A 16,556-nucleotide genomic window follows, 5' to 3' on the forward strand; every position below is an offset into this window, starting at 1 on the left:
AGGTGGGGGTAGAAGAGAGGGGGTAGAGAGGGGGTATAGAGGGAGGGGGTAGAGAGAGGGGGGGTAGAGAGAGGGGGGGTAGAGAGGGGGGGTAGAGAGAGAGGGGGTAGAGAGAGGGGGGGTAGAGAGAGGGGGGTAGAGAGAGGGGGGGGGTAGAGAGAGAGGGGGGGTAGAGAGAGGATTTGAGAGACGCGGGGAGAGGAGGGACAGAGAGAGACGGTAGCGCGGATAGCAGAGGAACAACATGGAGGCACAGGAAAGCCCGCTGGATTATTATTATTGTTGTTATTATTATTGTTGTTGTTATTGAAGACTGCTACGCGAGTCTTCCTAATCCGAGACCGCTCCAGATTATCGCGACCATCAGGGCCACGTTTCTCATTCCCCCACCCCACGGGTCTGCAGCCACTCTCCCACACTCTCTCCCTACCTCCCTCCCTCTCTGTCTCTCCCATCATCCCTCTCTTCTCCCTCTCGTCACCTCTTCTTCCTCATTCTCCCTTTCTGCGCCCCACGGCTCTTGCGAGGTTCGCGGTTTCCCCATGCGACGCTGCGTGCCGGGACCGAGAGCGGGGAACGAGACCACCAAACGGTGCAGGAGGCGGCGTCGACAATAATAAAAAAAACATCTCCCACCCCACTACCCCCTCCACGCCAGCCACATCCGCCTCTACCACGATCTCTCTCTCTCTTCATCACTCTCTCTGTGTCTCTCCCTCTCTCCATCTCTCCCTCTCTCGTCCACAACACCGCTCGGCTTCCCTTCGATCCCGGGACCATTGCGACCCGCCACGGCTGTGGAGGGAGGCAGGAGAGGACTCCCCGGAGAGGGCAGGGGCAGAGAGCGCGGCGGGCGGGCGGGCGGGCGAGCGGGGGAGAGACGCGCGGACGGATTGGAGAGCGTGCAGGGAACTCCGGAGAAAGGTGAGGGCGCGAAGGGGTGGGTGAGTGGGTGAGTGAGTGGGTGAGTGTGGTGAGTGAGTGTGGTGGGTGAGTGTGTGCGTGAGTGTGGTAGGTGGGTGAGTGAGTGGGTGTGGTGGGTGGGTGAGTGAGTGAGTGGGGTGGGTGGGTGGGTGAGTGTGGTAGGTGAGTGGGTGCGGTGTGTGGGTGAGTGGGTGTGTGAGTGAGTGAGTGTGGTGAGTGTGGTGGGTGAGTGGGTGGGGTGGGTGGGTGAGTGTGGTGGGTGAGTGGGTGGGGTGGGTGTGTGGGTGAGTGTGGTGGGTGTGTGTGTGAGTGGGGTGGGTGAGTGAGTGGGTGTGTGGGTGTGGTGGGTGAGTGAGTGTGGTGGGTATGTGGGTGGGTGTGTGGGTGAGTGTGGTGGGTGTGTGGGTGAGTGTGGTGGGTGTGTGGGTGAGTGTGGTGGGTGAGTGGGTGGGGTGGGTGAGTGGGTGTGTGGGTGAGTGTGGTGGGTGAGTGGGTGCGGTGTGGTGGGAGAGTGAGTGTGGTGGGTGTGTTGGTGGGTGGGTGTGAGTGTGGTGGGTGTGTGGTTAAGTGGGTGGGGTGGGTGAGTGAGTGGGGTGGGTGTGTGGGTGAGTGAGTGGGGTGGGTGTGTGGGTGAGTGAGTGGGGTGGGTGTGTGGGTGAGTGTGGTGGGTGGGTGTGGGAGTGAGTGTGGTGGGTGTGTGGGTGGGTGAGTGAGTGAGTGGGGTGGGTGTGGGGGTGGGTGAGTTGGGGTGGGTGTTTGGGTGAGTGAGTGGGGTGTGTGGGTGGGTGAGTGGGGCGTGTGGGTGAGAGAGTGTAGTGGGTGTGTGGATGAGTGAGTGTGGTGGGTGAGTGGGTAGGGTGTGTGTGGGGGTGGGTGAGTTGGGGTGGGTGTGTGGGTGAGTGGGTGGGGTGGGTGAGTGGGTGGGGTGGGTGTGGGGGTGAGTGAGTGGGGTGGGTATGTGGGTGGTGAGTGGGGTGTGTGGGTGAGTGAGTGAGTGGGGTGGGTGGGTGTGTGGGTGGGTGAGTGTGGTGGGTGTGTGGGTGAGTGTGGTGGGTTTGTGGGTGAGTGAGTGGGGTGTGTGGGTAAGTGGCGTGGATGTGTGGGTGAGAGAGTGGGGTGGGTGTGTGGGTGAGTGAGTGTGGTGGATGTGTGGGTGAGTGGGGTGGGTGTGTGGGTAGTGAGTGGGGTGTGTGGGTGAGTGCGTGTGGTGGGTGTGTGGGTGAGTGGGGTGGTGTGTGGGTGAGTGGGGTGGGTGTGTGGGTGAGTGAGTGGGGTGGGTGTGTGGGTGAGTGAGTGAGGTGTGTGGGTGAGTGAGTGAGGTGTGTGGGTGAGTGTGGTGGGTGTGTGGGTGACAGAGTGTGTGAAAGAGAGGGTGGGTAGCGGTAGTGCAGCGGTTACTAAACCGGCGATCCCCGAGTTCGCTTCCCGCTCACGGCCACCAACGCCGGTGACGATTATCTGAACCGGTTCTGGGCCTCCCCTACGTTGACTCAGCCTCAAATGAGTTCCTGGCACGATGTGTGAACGTTCCCACTGGGGAGACAAAGGTGGCCCGGCGTGGTGCTGGCCACCCACCCGCTCGCGTGCCGTGCCGTGCCTCCATAGGCGCTCGCTAACAGCACTTGCCCTGACAGTCTGTTAAGGCTATACGGGGGGGAGAGGGAATCTTTGTCTTTGTGAGAGGGTGGTGGGGTGTGAGAGGGTGAGAGTGTGTGGTGTGATGTGCCCGTGCGTGTGTGCACGCGTGTGTCTCGGTCCGTGCGTGCGTGTGTGTGCGTGACTGTTGTGAGAGGAGACATGCCCACATTACATGCACAGCCGGTGTGCGTATTGTGTTTGTCTCTGTACGTGCAGGTGTGCGTGTGTGAATGCCCGTGTGTCTTTGTCTCTGTACGTGCAGGTGTGCGTGTGTGAATGCCCGTGTGTGTTGTGTCTTTGTCTCTGTACGTGCAGGTGTGCGTGTGTGAATGCCCGTGTGTGTTGTGTCTTTGTCTCTGTACGTGCAGGTGTGCGAGTGTGTGTTGATGTAGGTGTATTTGTGTGTTCATGTAGGAATGTGTGTGTGTGTAACCGCGCATGCGTGTGCGTGCGTAGGTATCTATATTTGTGGGTGTATCTGTGTGTAGGGGGGAGCGGTGGTGCAGTGGTTAGCGCACTTCGAATCCAGCGAGCCGGATTCGATTCCCGCCCAGAACCAAATCCAGTCGATGAATGCTTGAACCGGTACTGGTCCTCCCCTAGGTCGACTCAACCTCAAATGAATACCTGGTGCGGTGTGTAAACATCGTAACGAGGGAGACAAAGGCGGTCGAGAGTGGTGCTGGCCACCCACCCCCTCGTGTGCTGTGCAGGCCTTCATAGGTGCTTCCCTCTCACAGCACTTGCCCCGACAGTTTGTTACAGGCTACACGGGGGATCTTTGTATTTGCGTGTGGCTTTGTGCGGTGACGTTCCATGCACGTACCCTCCAGCGACGTGACTCGCACACCCTCGCCGATGTCTCTGAGAGAAGTCTGCGCTGCACATCTCAGGCGGAACGCGCAAGCCGGCATCTCGAATGATTTATGCACGGCCTCTCTCGTGCTCCGGAACGCGTGGTCCCCCGTCGCAGACGCGTCTCTTGATTCGCGTCCGTTATCTTTGCGTGCCCCGATGTTACGTGCCGTACGCGTGTTGAGCTTCGTTCTGAGCACGTACCTAAGCCGGCCGCGCTAATCGGAGGTGCGGGGTAGCACTTCGTCTGAGCAGCGGCCGGAATCTCGTTCGTGAATTAACTGAGTCCGACTCGAGTCGCGATGGGCAAGCCCTCTGCCTTGCCGGCTGGCACACACAAAGAGGCGAGGACGTGTCACCGTTTAATTACAAACACAACATCGAAGCAGCAGCACCAACAATCAAACAACACATGTAATAATAGTGATGGTGGTGGTGAGGATGCCTCGTTTGATGACAATGATTATGATGTTTCCATTCCTGCGCATAATAGCAACAGCAGGAGGAGGAGGAATGATGTTCAGGAGCTATAGATGCCAATGTCGAGGAGTGCTGCTTCAGCTGACAGAGAGTTTGATTTGTGCTGTTACTCCATTGAAGGGACGCAGATATATATATATTATGATTACGTTTATTATTGGTGTGATTATGATGATATATATTGATCACGATGATGGTGGACGAGGCGTTGATGGTGATGACTCTCCTGTTGATGACGATGTCTGGTTTGATGACGACTATTATTATATTCATGATATTGATTGATCAAGATGATGATTATGAAGAAGATTCACGCCATTCAGGTTGAAGATGATCATATATACAGGGTGCTTAAATATTTGTTAACATTTCTGAGAATTTGCAGCGATGTCACAAGAAGTGTGCTGCCTGCGGGCTCTGGAGACCACGTGGGGAAGATTCCAGGCACGCGTTGACAATGATGCCGAACAAGTGGGAGACTCTTTGACTTTTTTGAAGCTATTAACATACATTTGTTTTCACGTTACAGCGAATTATTCGTTATTTTTCCGTTAAAAACGATAGTCCCACGTGAGTGTTCATATATTTTTTGAAGCGCCTCGTAATTTAATGCTGACAATTACTTGCATATAGACGCGGCATGACGAGGGTTCGTTGGGGGGGGGGGTGGTGATTTTCCGTCCCGTTCATCCTCCCTGATTGCAGCGGAGCTCTGTGTCCAGGACGGGGTAGTGGGTAGTGGGGTGGTCTTGTGGGGTGGTGTAGTGGGGTGGTGTAGTGGGGTTGTGTGTGGGGTGTTGTAGTGGGGTTGTGTGTGGGGTTGTGTAGTGGAGTTGTGTAGTCGGGTTGTGTAGTCGGGGTGTGTGGGGTTGTGTGTGGGGCGCTGTAAGCCCCAGGCTACTTTGGGCTCGCCTTCCCATCAACCGGAGGCGAGGAATGGTGGTCGTGGTTACTTATGCCCCCACCGAAGATGAACATCCGTGGAGGGATGCAGGCAAAGCCGATGAGTCAGATGCCTTCTATGACCTCTTGTCACAGGTGCTGGCTAAAGTGGCCCCTCGGGATAGAGTCATCATGTTGGGTGACTTCAATGCCCGAGTTGGTCATGATGCTGGCACCTGGTCTGGAGTGATTGGAGGGCATGGGCCAGATCATCTAAATAACAACGGTAGGAGGCTGCTTGATTTTTGTGCAGCTCATGGGCTTGTAATTACCAACATTCTGTTCCGGCATCGACGCATCCACACATCATGGATGCATGCCGGGTCCAAGCAAGAACATCTGCTGGACTACATAGTGACGGACCAGTGGATGCGAGCCCATGTCCTTGACACTAGGACCTACCGTGGAGCTGATCTGCCCTCTGATCATCGACTAGTCATCTGTAAGATGCGCCTGCCATTCTTCCACTCCAGTGGTGGGTGTACACCCAGGACCCCATTCCAACCTAAAGTGGCCTGGTCTCAGTTATCTGATTAAAGTTGCAAGCGATAATTTCATCATCGCTTGCAGCTGGGGTTGGCATCGTCCCCCACTCCTCCTGCTGTCGAGGGTAAATGCGCAAGGTTTAGGACTGAGACTCATGCAGCTGCAATGACTGCTTTGGGTACGCGGTCCAGACCTCAGAGACCCTGGCTGACAGAGGAGGTGTTCAGGATGGTTGAGAAAAAGCGACAGGCCCACTGTCATCGGCTACAGAATCCCACGTCAGAGAATGAGGAGGCTTACCGCAGCCTTCGCTCGGAGGTTCGGACAGCCGTGAGGCGTTGCAAGGATGGGTGGTGGTCGCGGGTTGCTGAGGAGATGGAGTCTGCCTCAGTGGCCCGTGATCACAAATCTCTATTTAACTCCATCAAAAAAGTAATCTGCAGCGCCACACCTATTACCATCATTAGGGGAAAAAACGGTGATCCAATCTACGACCCCCAGGAACAGGTTTGCAGATTTGCTGAGCATTTCTGTGAGGTCTTGGGGGAGGGAAAATCCCTCAGCCAGGAAAACATCGTGGCACAAAGTGAGGATGACCCTGCTGAGGCTGCGGTGCCTCAAATATTGGAAGAAGTCACCCCCTGTGAGTGTCTGGCTGAGGTGCCATCTGTTGAGGAAGTACTGAAGGCGATCCGGAGTCTGAGACCAGGAAAGGCAGCGGGCAGAGATGATCTCCCAAGCGAAATGCTGAGGGAGGGTGGCGTTTGTGCACAGACTGCCCTATATGACATCATAACAACAGTCTGAACCACTGGACGGGTTCCGCAGGATTGGAAGGATGCCCTGGTTGTCCCCCTTTTTAAGAAGGGGGACCGCACAGACTGTAACAACTACAGGGGCATCTCACTCCTCAGTGTGCCGGGAAAGGTCCAGGCAAGGATTATTCAACATCGCCTTGCCAGGCACGCTGAGGAGAGGCTTGCGGAGCCCCAATGCGGTTTCAGGAAAGGGCGGTCCTGCACAGATGCCATATTTTTTGTCCGTTTGCTACAGCAGAGGTGTAGGGAATTCCAACAAGACCTACATCTCTGCTTTATTGACCTGGTCAAGGCCTATGATACCATCAGTAGTCCTGGGCTCTGAGTTGTTCTTCGTGCTTTTGGAGTACTTGACCCTCTGCTCATGATCATTAAGGACCTTCATGATGGTGAGCGGGCCCGGGTAAAACTACGTGGCCGGGAGTCAGAGCCATTCCCTTTACACCTTGGGGTGCGACAGGGATGTCCTCTGGCTCCCACATTATTTAACATCTATTTTGACCATGTAGTTCGTGAAGCCTTCAATAGCTGTACCGGGGGAATCTCCATATGGTACAGATATAATGGGAGGCTGATCGATGCCCGGGTGCGGTCAAGGGATGGCTCCCTATTGCTCAACCACGTTATGTATGCTGATGATTTGGTAATAGCTGCTCAGTCAGAGGAGGAGTTGGAGACGCTGCTGCTGAGACTGGAGCGTGCCACTAAGAGGTGGGGCCTTACCATCAGCCCCACCAAAACTAAGCACCTGCCTAGGTATTTTGTACCATCGGACACTCCACCCCCACAACTCCCAATCGGTGATGGGGCAGTTGTGGAGAGAGTGGAGAGTTTCCCATACCTGGGCAGTGTGCTTATGACTGGCTCCAGTTTAACAGCAGAGGTCTCACTCCGAATCAGTCGAGCGGCAATATATTTTCATCGGTTGCGTAACGCTGTGTGGAAGCTACCTGGTCTGTCGCTCCGCACTAAGCTTCAGGTCTTCTTGGCCACGGTCATTCCCTCCCTTCTCTACGGTTGCGAAACGTGGACCCCCCTAATGGAACATCTTCACCGGTTAGAAACATTTAGGCTGGCCTGCCTACGATCCATCCTGGGTTTAACCAGACTGGATTGTGTGAGGAGCTCACAAATCCTTGAAAGATCTGGGCAAGGTCCCATCGGTGAGCTCCTCCGGCGGGCAAGGCTGCGATGGCTGGGTCATGTAGCCCGCATGCCCAGCCACCGCATGCCGAAAAAGCTTTTGTTCGGCCAGATTGAGGGGGCTAAGCGGGCGCGGCACGGGCTAGAGAAGAGATGGAGTGATGTGGTACAGGAGGACGTGGAGCTGAGTGGACTTGCCGATGACTGGTACCAGCGGTGTCAAGATCGGCCTCTGTGGAGGAGGCTCGTGAAGGATACTACTGGGCAGTTGGAGGTAGTCGCCCTCCAATAACAACGGAGGGCGGAGGAGCGACGCTCAGAACAACGAGCGGAGCGCCGGGTGGCTAAAGCATAGCAGGTTGGCACAGCAGGGGGCACAGGTGGTGCATCAGCCAGTCATCTCAGTCAGTCGACCCGTGGCTCCTGGGTCTGCCCCGTGACCTCCTGCCAGCGGGCGTTCGACACTTCACGTGGCCTCAGGGTGCACATAGCCTGGCACAAGCGTCGTGGTGACGTCACCGCCACTTAGTGGCGAATGGCGGTTGTTGTTGTAGTGGGGTGGTGTAGTGGGGTTGTGTCGTGGGGTTGTGTGTGGGGTTGTGTGTGGGGTTGTGTGTGGGGTTGTGTCGTTGGGTGGTGTAGTGGGGTTGTGTCGTGGGGTGGCATAGCGGGATTGTGTGGGGTTGTATGTGGGGTGGTGTGTGGGGTGGTGTGTGGGGTGGTGTAGTGGGGTTGCGTAGTCGGGTTGTGTGGTGGGGTTGTGTCGTGGGGTTGTGTCGTGGGGTTGTGTGTGGGGTTGTGTAGTGGGGTGGTGTAGTGGGGTTGTGTGTGGGTTGTGTGTGGGGTTGTGTGTGGGGTTGTGTAGTGGGGTTGTGTAGTGGGGTTGTGTGGTGGGGTTGTGTAGTCGGGTTGTGTGGTGGGGTTGTGTAGTGGGGTTGTGTGTGGGGTTGTGTAGTGGGGTGGTGTAGTGGGGTTGTGTGTGGGGTTGTGTAGTGGGGTTGTGTGTGGTGTTGTGTGTGGGTTGTGTGTGGGGTTGTGTGTGGGGTTGTGTGTGGGGTTGTGTAGTGGGGTTGTGTAGTGGGATTGTGTGTGGGGTTGTGTGTGGGGTTGTGTGTGGGTTGTGTGTGGGGTTGTGTGTGGGGTTGTGTAGTGGGGTTGTGTAGTGGGGTTGTGTGTGGGGTTGTGTGTGGGGTTGTGTAGTGGGGTTGTGTAGTGGGGTTGTGTGTGGTGTTGTGTGTGGGTTGTGTGTGGGGTTGTGTAGTGGGTTGTGTATTGGGGTTGTGTGTGGGATTGTGTAGTGGGGTTGTGTATGGGGAGCAGTAGTGAAGCGATTAGTGCCCTGCGCTACGAAACTGGCGAGCCGAGTTCGATTCCCGCTCACGGCCAACACCGGTGACGAGTATCTGAATCGGTCCTGGGCGTCCCCTAGGTCGACTCAGCCTCAAATGAGCATTTGGTGCGATGTGTAAAAATCTGAACTGGGGAGACAAAGGTGGCCGGGCGTGGTGTTGGCCACCCGCCCTCTCGTCTGTTGTGCCGACCTTCATAGGTGCTCGCTAACAGTACTTACCCCAACAGTCTGTTCAGGCTATACGGGGGATCTTTATCTTTTGGGGTTGTGTGTGGGGTTGTCTTTGGGGTTTGGTTTGGGACGACACTGACCGAAGGAGCAGCCCCGTGGCACCGCCAAGTCCACACATACCCCCAAGTACTTGAGAGAGAGGGGGGGGGGGCTACTTGAGAGTATTTCGAGGAAGCCCGACGGTTCTGCCAATGAGACGCCGAGCTGTCGAAACGGTGACAGAGTTTGCTTGTCTTGAAACGATGCTGCTGAAAGTACGTGCTCCCAGAAAGCCGTGCGGCCGGTGGTCTGTGTCACCATGAATATGTATTGCTTCATGGAGAGAGACGGATTTGTGAACGAGACACAGTGTCGGGTTATCGATTGACTTAATTCATATTCTACACAACGAAAGCTCATGATTATTTTGAGCCAAGTGTTTGGGGACACTAATCCGCTTGCGAATTAGTGTGAATTCCCTGCCTTACAATGCATGCAGTTGCTGATTATGATGATGTATGATTCTATATGTACTCGTCTATCGATATGGAGAGAGACAGAGAGAAGTGCACGCTCGGAATCGCTTTGAGGGACATAGAGTGGAACGCACGCAGGTTAATGCATGCATGCTGAACTTCTTTCGGACCGTACGTAGCCAACCGTGCTAATCCATAGCCAACCGTGCTAATGTCCGTCCATTGCTCGCCGAGCTGCATTGGCATCCGGTTTGCCGAACGAATGCATTGTGAGGTCGCACTCACGACACACACACAAAGTGCTTGCCACACATTAACCACACTACCTTGATGATCTTGTCAAGGAGCATAAACCATCATCACGCGAACTCCGCTCATGCTCGCAGCAGCAGCAGCGGCGGCTTTTGGCTCAGCCATCGAACAAAGACGGTCACTGTATTGCGCGCTTTCAGGTGCGCTACTGCGGGCCGTCTGAAACGCTTTTCCTTCCGATATTAGGAAACCGCTGGAGCTACGCACTTTCAAATTATCTCGAATGGAAACTCATTTCTTTTGAACCGCTCTTTGTGTTTAGCTTATTGTCCTTCCCCGGCACCTCCGATTGGCTCGGTTGGCTACACACGGTGCGAAAGAAATTCAACATGCGTACTCAATTGGTGGTGCAATTAACGCCTTAATTCTGTTCGCAAAAGGTTAGCGGTGGACTGGGTCAGCACATGGCCGATGACCGAGAATAACAACGGAGTGGGGACAGCCGAGGGATGGAACGCGTCTGAGCGAGAGCACGCGGCCACTGTACAAGGCTCTGGGTCGATTCGTTGCAATCGCGCGATGGGCGAGAGATGGCGAGGGCTGGGCTGTGAGACCTTCATCCAGCAGTGAATTGATCGTGGCTGATGACGATGACGGTGTAATGTCACTACGAGTGGCGTGGGCTGTATGCAAAGTCATTGATTGGTTGGCTGTGTTGGGCCGTGGTGAGTGAGTGGCTATGACGCGGGCCGTGGTGGCAAATACTAAGATATAAATCTAGAAACTATGTTTACTTTATCAGGTAAGGCCCATTAAGCGATGTAGCTCATTTGCAGAAGTGACCTGGCCGCAAATTATAGCTCAACGAAGTGGCTTATCACGTGGACATTTACCTAAGCCAAATACTATAAACGCGCGTTTATAAATATTGAGGGGAAAACCCGAGGACCCGGAGAAAAATCCACGTGACCACGGGGAGAGACGTAGACACGCAGACTCCAAATATACAGCAGGTGCCAGTGGTCAGGATCGAACCCACGACCTCCTGTACACCAGGCGAGGTAGTTAACATCTCACCACCGTGGCACCCATTAAGGAGAATGTGCCAAAGCTACCCACTGTGGCAGTACCCTCACGAAAATGAGTGTTCAGACTGTGTGAGGCTTTTCTGGACATATTTATATCTATATATAACACCGCATCATCGTGAATTTTTTTGTTTTTGTTTTAGGAAAGGATTGGTGGATCATGTAGAGATTTGGGTGAAATTGTCGACGTTCGCAGCGCTGTGAGAGGTGGGCGGCAGGAGATGGCAGCAAACGAGGCGGGTTCGTGAACCCATCGCCGCTGAACCTCGAGGACTTTCATTACGAAATTACCCAGGGCACATGAAGCAAAAAAACGTCCTTCGCAGCACACACACACACACACAGATAAAGAAGGTCCATTGCCCGACACATCACCCATGCGAAACCCCGCATTGCTCTCCATTCGTGAAGCGTTACCGAGGATTGTGCTTGGGTTTTTTTGGTTGTCATAAATTCGTGTGCTCTTGGCGGTGGCGCGTTATGATGCAAACCCACACGAACCTTTGTCGTCAGCTCTTGTGATGCCTATGGACACAGTGGCTTGCACACACACGCGCGCGTGTGCGTGCGTGTGTGTGCGCATGCGCGCGTGTGTATGGCACCTCGAACCTCACAGGAAGTGAGTTTCAGAACATTTCTGTGGCCCATCAACCCTCGCTGCTGCTTAGCAGCGAGGGTTGGTGGACCACTGACTGGATTACAGGCCACGTGCATAGCCACCACCACCATCGCCCAGAAAGGGCCTCCACTCGAGGGTGCTCTAGTGAGTTCCATCTCGGGGGTATTTTGCCCTACTCTTCCATATCTGGCCACACGCCATGGAAGACGTATGAATGAAACACACTTTATCCCACCACACGCGAGCTGCCGATCGACTCACTGCGCTGTGCCCGTGGGTTTCTGCTGGGTGGACGTTGGATTTTAAGTCGACACTTGCCTGTTTGATTCACCTGCATGCGTCGGGATTTTGAGATGGAATCGCGAACCGGCGATAGCCACTACACCACCACTGTGGCAGCAAGAGAAAGCGTTGGGGGGGGTGCGAGGGCAGAGTGGGAGGGACAGGAATGGGAGTCGCACTAAACTAGGGGGGGGGGGGGGGAGACATCAACTTGGTTCCAGGTGACTGTGAGACCTTTGGAGGTGGGAAATTTGCAAAGCCTCCATTGTGCAGTTGTCGTGGCAGCCATTTTCTAATTTAAATATTTCACCCCGGATGATCCCTCGGGATTGGACATCTCGTTTTGCGAAACGAGTCCACGGTGCCATTTGGCACGTGCATGGCAAGCGACGGTGGAGCGGCTAATTCATGATCATCTTCATCATAATAATACTACTACTACTACAGACAATTGTCTTATTTGATCAGCGAAAAATCTCACCGAGCTTCACGAATTATTTTCATTGAGGGCGCCGCGTCGGGGCGTTTCGCGGATTCCACGCGTGAGCGTTTGGCCCCACGGAAGTTAAACAAAGGAGTGAACCCACCGTGCGTGCAAAGGGAAAGGATTAAAATATTTACGAAACTAAACGATTTTGTTTATTTGACCAGGTAAGGCTCACTGAGCTACTGAGTCGCTTTTTTTCAGAAGCAACCTGGCCAGCACATGACAGAACACCCAGCGGTAGCACACATCAGGTAGAGTGACAAACGAGACAAGATAGCAGAGACAACGAAGGGTTGAGCTCTCTCTCCTTCTGCTCATCGACGCGAGCTCCATACGGCGGTGGCGACCTGCAATGGATGCGATGGTCGAGATTTTAACTAAACAAATTATTTTTATTTTTTTACCAGGGAAGGCCCACTGAGCGATATAGCTTTCTTTTTAGAAACGACCTGGCCACAAATGATAGCTCAACAAAGTGGCGTATCTCGTGGAAATGTAAAGCGGACTGAGTTCTCTGTGGGGAGGAACAACGTCAAGTGGGAGCCAATGGTGGACCCCCGGAAGGTGCTGATGCCACCACTGCACATCAAATTGGGCCTCATGAAACAATTTGTCAGAGCTGTAGATAAGGAGTCAGCGGCCTTCAAGTACCTTCAAGACTTCTTCCCTAAGCTGTCTGAGGCAAAGGTCAAAGCCGGTGTCTTCGTCGGACCATAGATAAATAAAATCCTGGAGTGCAATGAATTCCCCAAGAAGCTCACTCGTAAGGAGAAAGCGGCTTGGAACAGTTTTGTCGCAGTGGTTCGTGGCTTCCAGGGCAATCACAAGGTCGAAAACTATGTGGAGCTGGTTGTGACTCTGGTGAAGAACTACGGCACAATGGACTGTAGGATGTCCCTCAAAGTCCACATCCTTGATGCTCATCTTCTTGGTTCTTTCGGTAAAGTCACGTAGAATGGAAATACAATAATAAAAATAAAACATTATAAAATAAAAGTGAGAATTTTAGAGATAATTTTCTTTTATTATGTTTTATTTTTATTATTTTATTTCCATTCTACGTGACTTTACCGAAAGAACCAAGAAGATGAATCCCTGCAGTCACGAAAGCTTTAAATCGAAACTTGATGCTCATCTTGATAGATTCATGGAGAACATGGGAGTGTACTCGGAGGAGCAAGGCGAGCGCTTCCACCTGGATATACTGGACTTTGAACGCCGCTACCAAGGACAGCATAACGAGAACACGATGGGAGACTACATTTGTGGGCTGATTCGTGAAAGTGATTTTCAGTATAATCGTAAATCTCGAAAAAATACTTATACATATTTTGTAGTAATTTTTTTCTTACTTTAGTATAAATAAATGTGACATGAGCGAAAAGACACAAATTCGCCCGTTTTCTCATTGAAAATCGTTTATTTCAAAATATCACTGTCCTGGTCACAAAAGCAAAGTTTGTGGGGAATAATAGCCATTTTATATACTTTTAGGCTTAAGCAATTACGAAATAACACTACCCAGGAACAAAAATTGCGTTACAGTGTGTAACAATTGGCGGGGTTTGGCTTCTACATTTGGTGGGGGGGGGGGGCAGAGGTTATTTTTGTCCACATTAGAAATAGCGACGCATATAATTAATTGATTTATGTTCCATCTTTATTGTAAACTACTGAAACTAAATTAATAAAGGTGTCCAGTTTGGGGGGCTTCGCCCTCCTTATCCCCCCCAAACGCCACCCATAATGATAACGACAGTGATTGTGGTGATGGTCATGATGGTGGTTGTTATTATAATAATACTGCTGCTGATGATGATGATGATTATAATGACGTAATTGATGATGACGATGATATTACCGAGGTCATCGATCGCGATCATTATTTTACATTGACCAGCATTCCAACTTATATCCTCGCACTCGCGAGCCTGCGAGGCGTTGCACCGAGGCGCGTTCTCAAAGCCATCGACTATTATCGCCGAGTGATCGCACGATGCCTGCTGCACGAATGCACTTCCTGTCCAAAGCAGACCAATAACCCATTAGCCTCTCCAATACACTCATCCATTCATTATACTCAACACGCGCAACATCGCTTCTCAGTGATTGGTGACAGTACATGTCAGCCGCACACGTACATATATATGTGTGTGTGTCTCCACGTAAAAAAAAAAACAAATTACCAGGTAAGGCCCACTGAGATATGTTGCTCTTTTTTGCAGAAACGATCTGGCTACAAACGATAGCTCAACAAAGTGGCGTGCAACGTGGGAATGTACGACAGCCAAATACACCAGACGCGTGGAGTTGATTCTCAAGGCGGAGGGAAAAACCGGAGGCCCCGGAGAAAACCCCTCGTGACTACGGGGAGACAGAGACACCGCAAACTCCAAATATACAGCAGGCGTCACGGTTGGGGGTCGAACCCACGACCTCCTGCATACCAGGCGAGGTAATGAACATCTCCCCACCGAGGCAACGTATTTAGTCAGCCTATCGGCTTTTGAGACCAATTTCACTATCGAGCAGAATTCATTTTAAGGACTAAAACACTTGGATCGGTTTCGATCTTCTGGGTCTCATCCGCAGAGTCAGACCTCGTTAAGCCATTGATGCTGGATGACCAAATGTTATTGGCAGGGGTGCTCCACAACTCACTTGCCAGTGGCTGCTTTGGCTCGGTCCCGAGATAAGAGGTTGAGCCTCGGCTTCTACGGCCATTGCATCAATCCACTGCTGGATGAAGGCCTCTCCCAGGCCGTGTGGGTCGCGTCGAATTATTAAACCGTACTTTTACCACGCTGGGCAGTGCGGCGGTGGTTTGGCGAATTCGAGGAACATAGACATTGGAGCATAGGAGTACGGTACAACAATTGCTTTTGCTGAGTTACCCTCTACCGATCGCTGCTCCGGCACGACCCCGAAGCGGCCTACTGAGCACCTGATGGTATGCAGCAGGCACGGTGACGACTCGTCCGAAGACTGTCCAGGCTCCAAAAAAAAATAATCCCTGCTTAGCTTCTGAGATCCAACGAGATCGGTCGGAATCGGCTGAGATTCCGGGCGCGATGTGCACCTGTTCCAAGTGCGGGAACCCGCTGCGACAGGAATAGTGTCGTCTGCACGGCGTAAGGGACGCGTGCAACGGAGGTCACTGCCATGCACGACAATAGCCTGGATCGTAGAGTAACCACACTGTGGTCTGCGCTCCTTCAGTGGAGGATGAGGAGGAACAGGAAAATGACGCGAACAATCTCTCTCCTGAAGCCCTCTCGTCGTGGCGAGCAGACGTCGACATTGGACTTGGGCTCCTGGACGTATATTGCCGCCATACACAAGAATGGAATATTATTATCAGACTTCTGCCACGGTGGCGCTATAGTAGGGAGACGCTAACTACCTCGCCTGGTATACAAGAAGTCGTGGGTTCGGTCCCGACCCAGACCCCTGCTGTACATTTGAAGTTTGCGGTGTCTCTCTCCACGTGGTCACGTGGTCACGTGGTATTTTCTCTGGGCCCGGTTTTCCCTCCGCATTTGGAATCAACATCATGAATTGCGCGTGTTTGGTTACAGCTATACATGTCCACGTGATAAGCCACTTTCGTTAAGCAATCATTTACGATGGCCAGGTCGCTTCTGACAAAAATCCACATAGCTCAGTGGGCCTTACCTGGTCGAATAAAAACGTAATTCTGCTTTTAGTTTAAGTTTAGTTTCTAGATTAGTGGCCGTTATTTTTAACCACACGACAGCCCGGCCGTGACATTAATGAGCTCGTTCGCAAAGGTGACCAGGAGAGCTGGGGTACAGGAGAGCTGGGGTACAGAAGAGCTGGAGTACAGGAGAGCTGGGGTACAGGAGAGCTGGAGTAGAGGAGAGCTGGGGTACAGGAGAGCTGGGGTACAGGAGAGCTGGGGTACAGGAGAGCTGGGGTACAGGAGAGCTGGGGTACAGGAGAGCTGGGGTACAGGAGAGCTGGGGTACAGGAGAGCTGGGGTACAGGAGAGCTGGGGTACAGGAGAGCTGGGGTACAGGAGAGCTGGGGTACAGGAGAGCTGGAGTAGAGGAGAGCTGGGGTACAGGAGAGCTGGGGTACAGGAGAGCTGGGGTACAGGAGAGCTGGAGTACAGGAGAGCTGGGGTACAGGAGAGCTGGAGTAGAGGAGAGCTGGGGTACAGGAGAGCTGGGGTACAGGAGAGCTGGGGTACAGGAGAGCTGGAGTACAGGAGAGCTGGGGTACACGAGAGCTGGGGTACAGGAGAGCTGGGGTACAGGAGAGCTGGAGTAGAGGAGAGCTGGGGTACAGGAGAGCTGGGGTACAGGAGAGCTGGGGTACAGGAGAGCTGGAGTACAGGAGAGCTGGGGTACAGGAGAGCTGGGGTACAGGAGAGCTGGGGTACAGGAGAGCTGGAGTACAGGAGAGCTGGGGTACAGGAGAGCTGGGGTACAGGAGAGCTGGGGTACAGGAGAGCTGGGGTACAGGAGAGCTGGGGTACAGGA

General features: G+C 53.2%; 1 protein-coding gene across 1 annotated transcript in view; it reads left to right on the forward strand.

The window, feature by feature from the left end:
- The first annotated feature begins 163 nt into the window (after positions 1-163).
- The window catches only part of LOC142924099 (uncharacterized), a 223,009-nt gene continuing 206,616 nt past the window's right edge, over positions 164-16,556 (forward strand). Inside the window, exon 1 of the mRNA XM_076065572.1 lies at positions 164-924. The gene's annotated coding sequence lies outside the window, so the exon portion shown is untranslated. The remainder of the gene's footprint in view (positions 925-16,556) is intronic.

This window comes from Petromyzon marinus, chromosome 8, assembly GCF_048934315.1.
Source record: "Petromyzon marinus isolate PM22_M1 ecotype Great Lakes invasive population chromosome 8, UKy_Petmar_22M1.pri1.0, whole genome shotgun sequence".
Taxonomy (NCBI): Eukaryota; Metazoa; Chordata; class Hyperoartia; order Petromyzontiformes; family Petromyzontidae; genus Petromyzon; species Petromyzon marinus.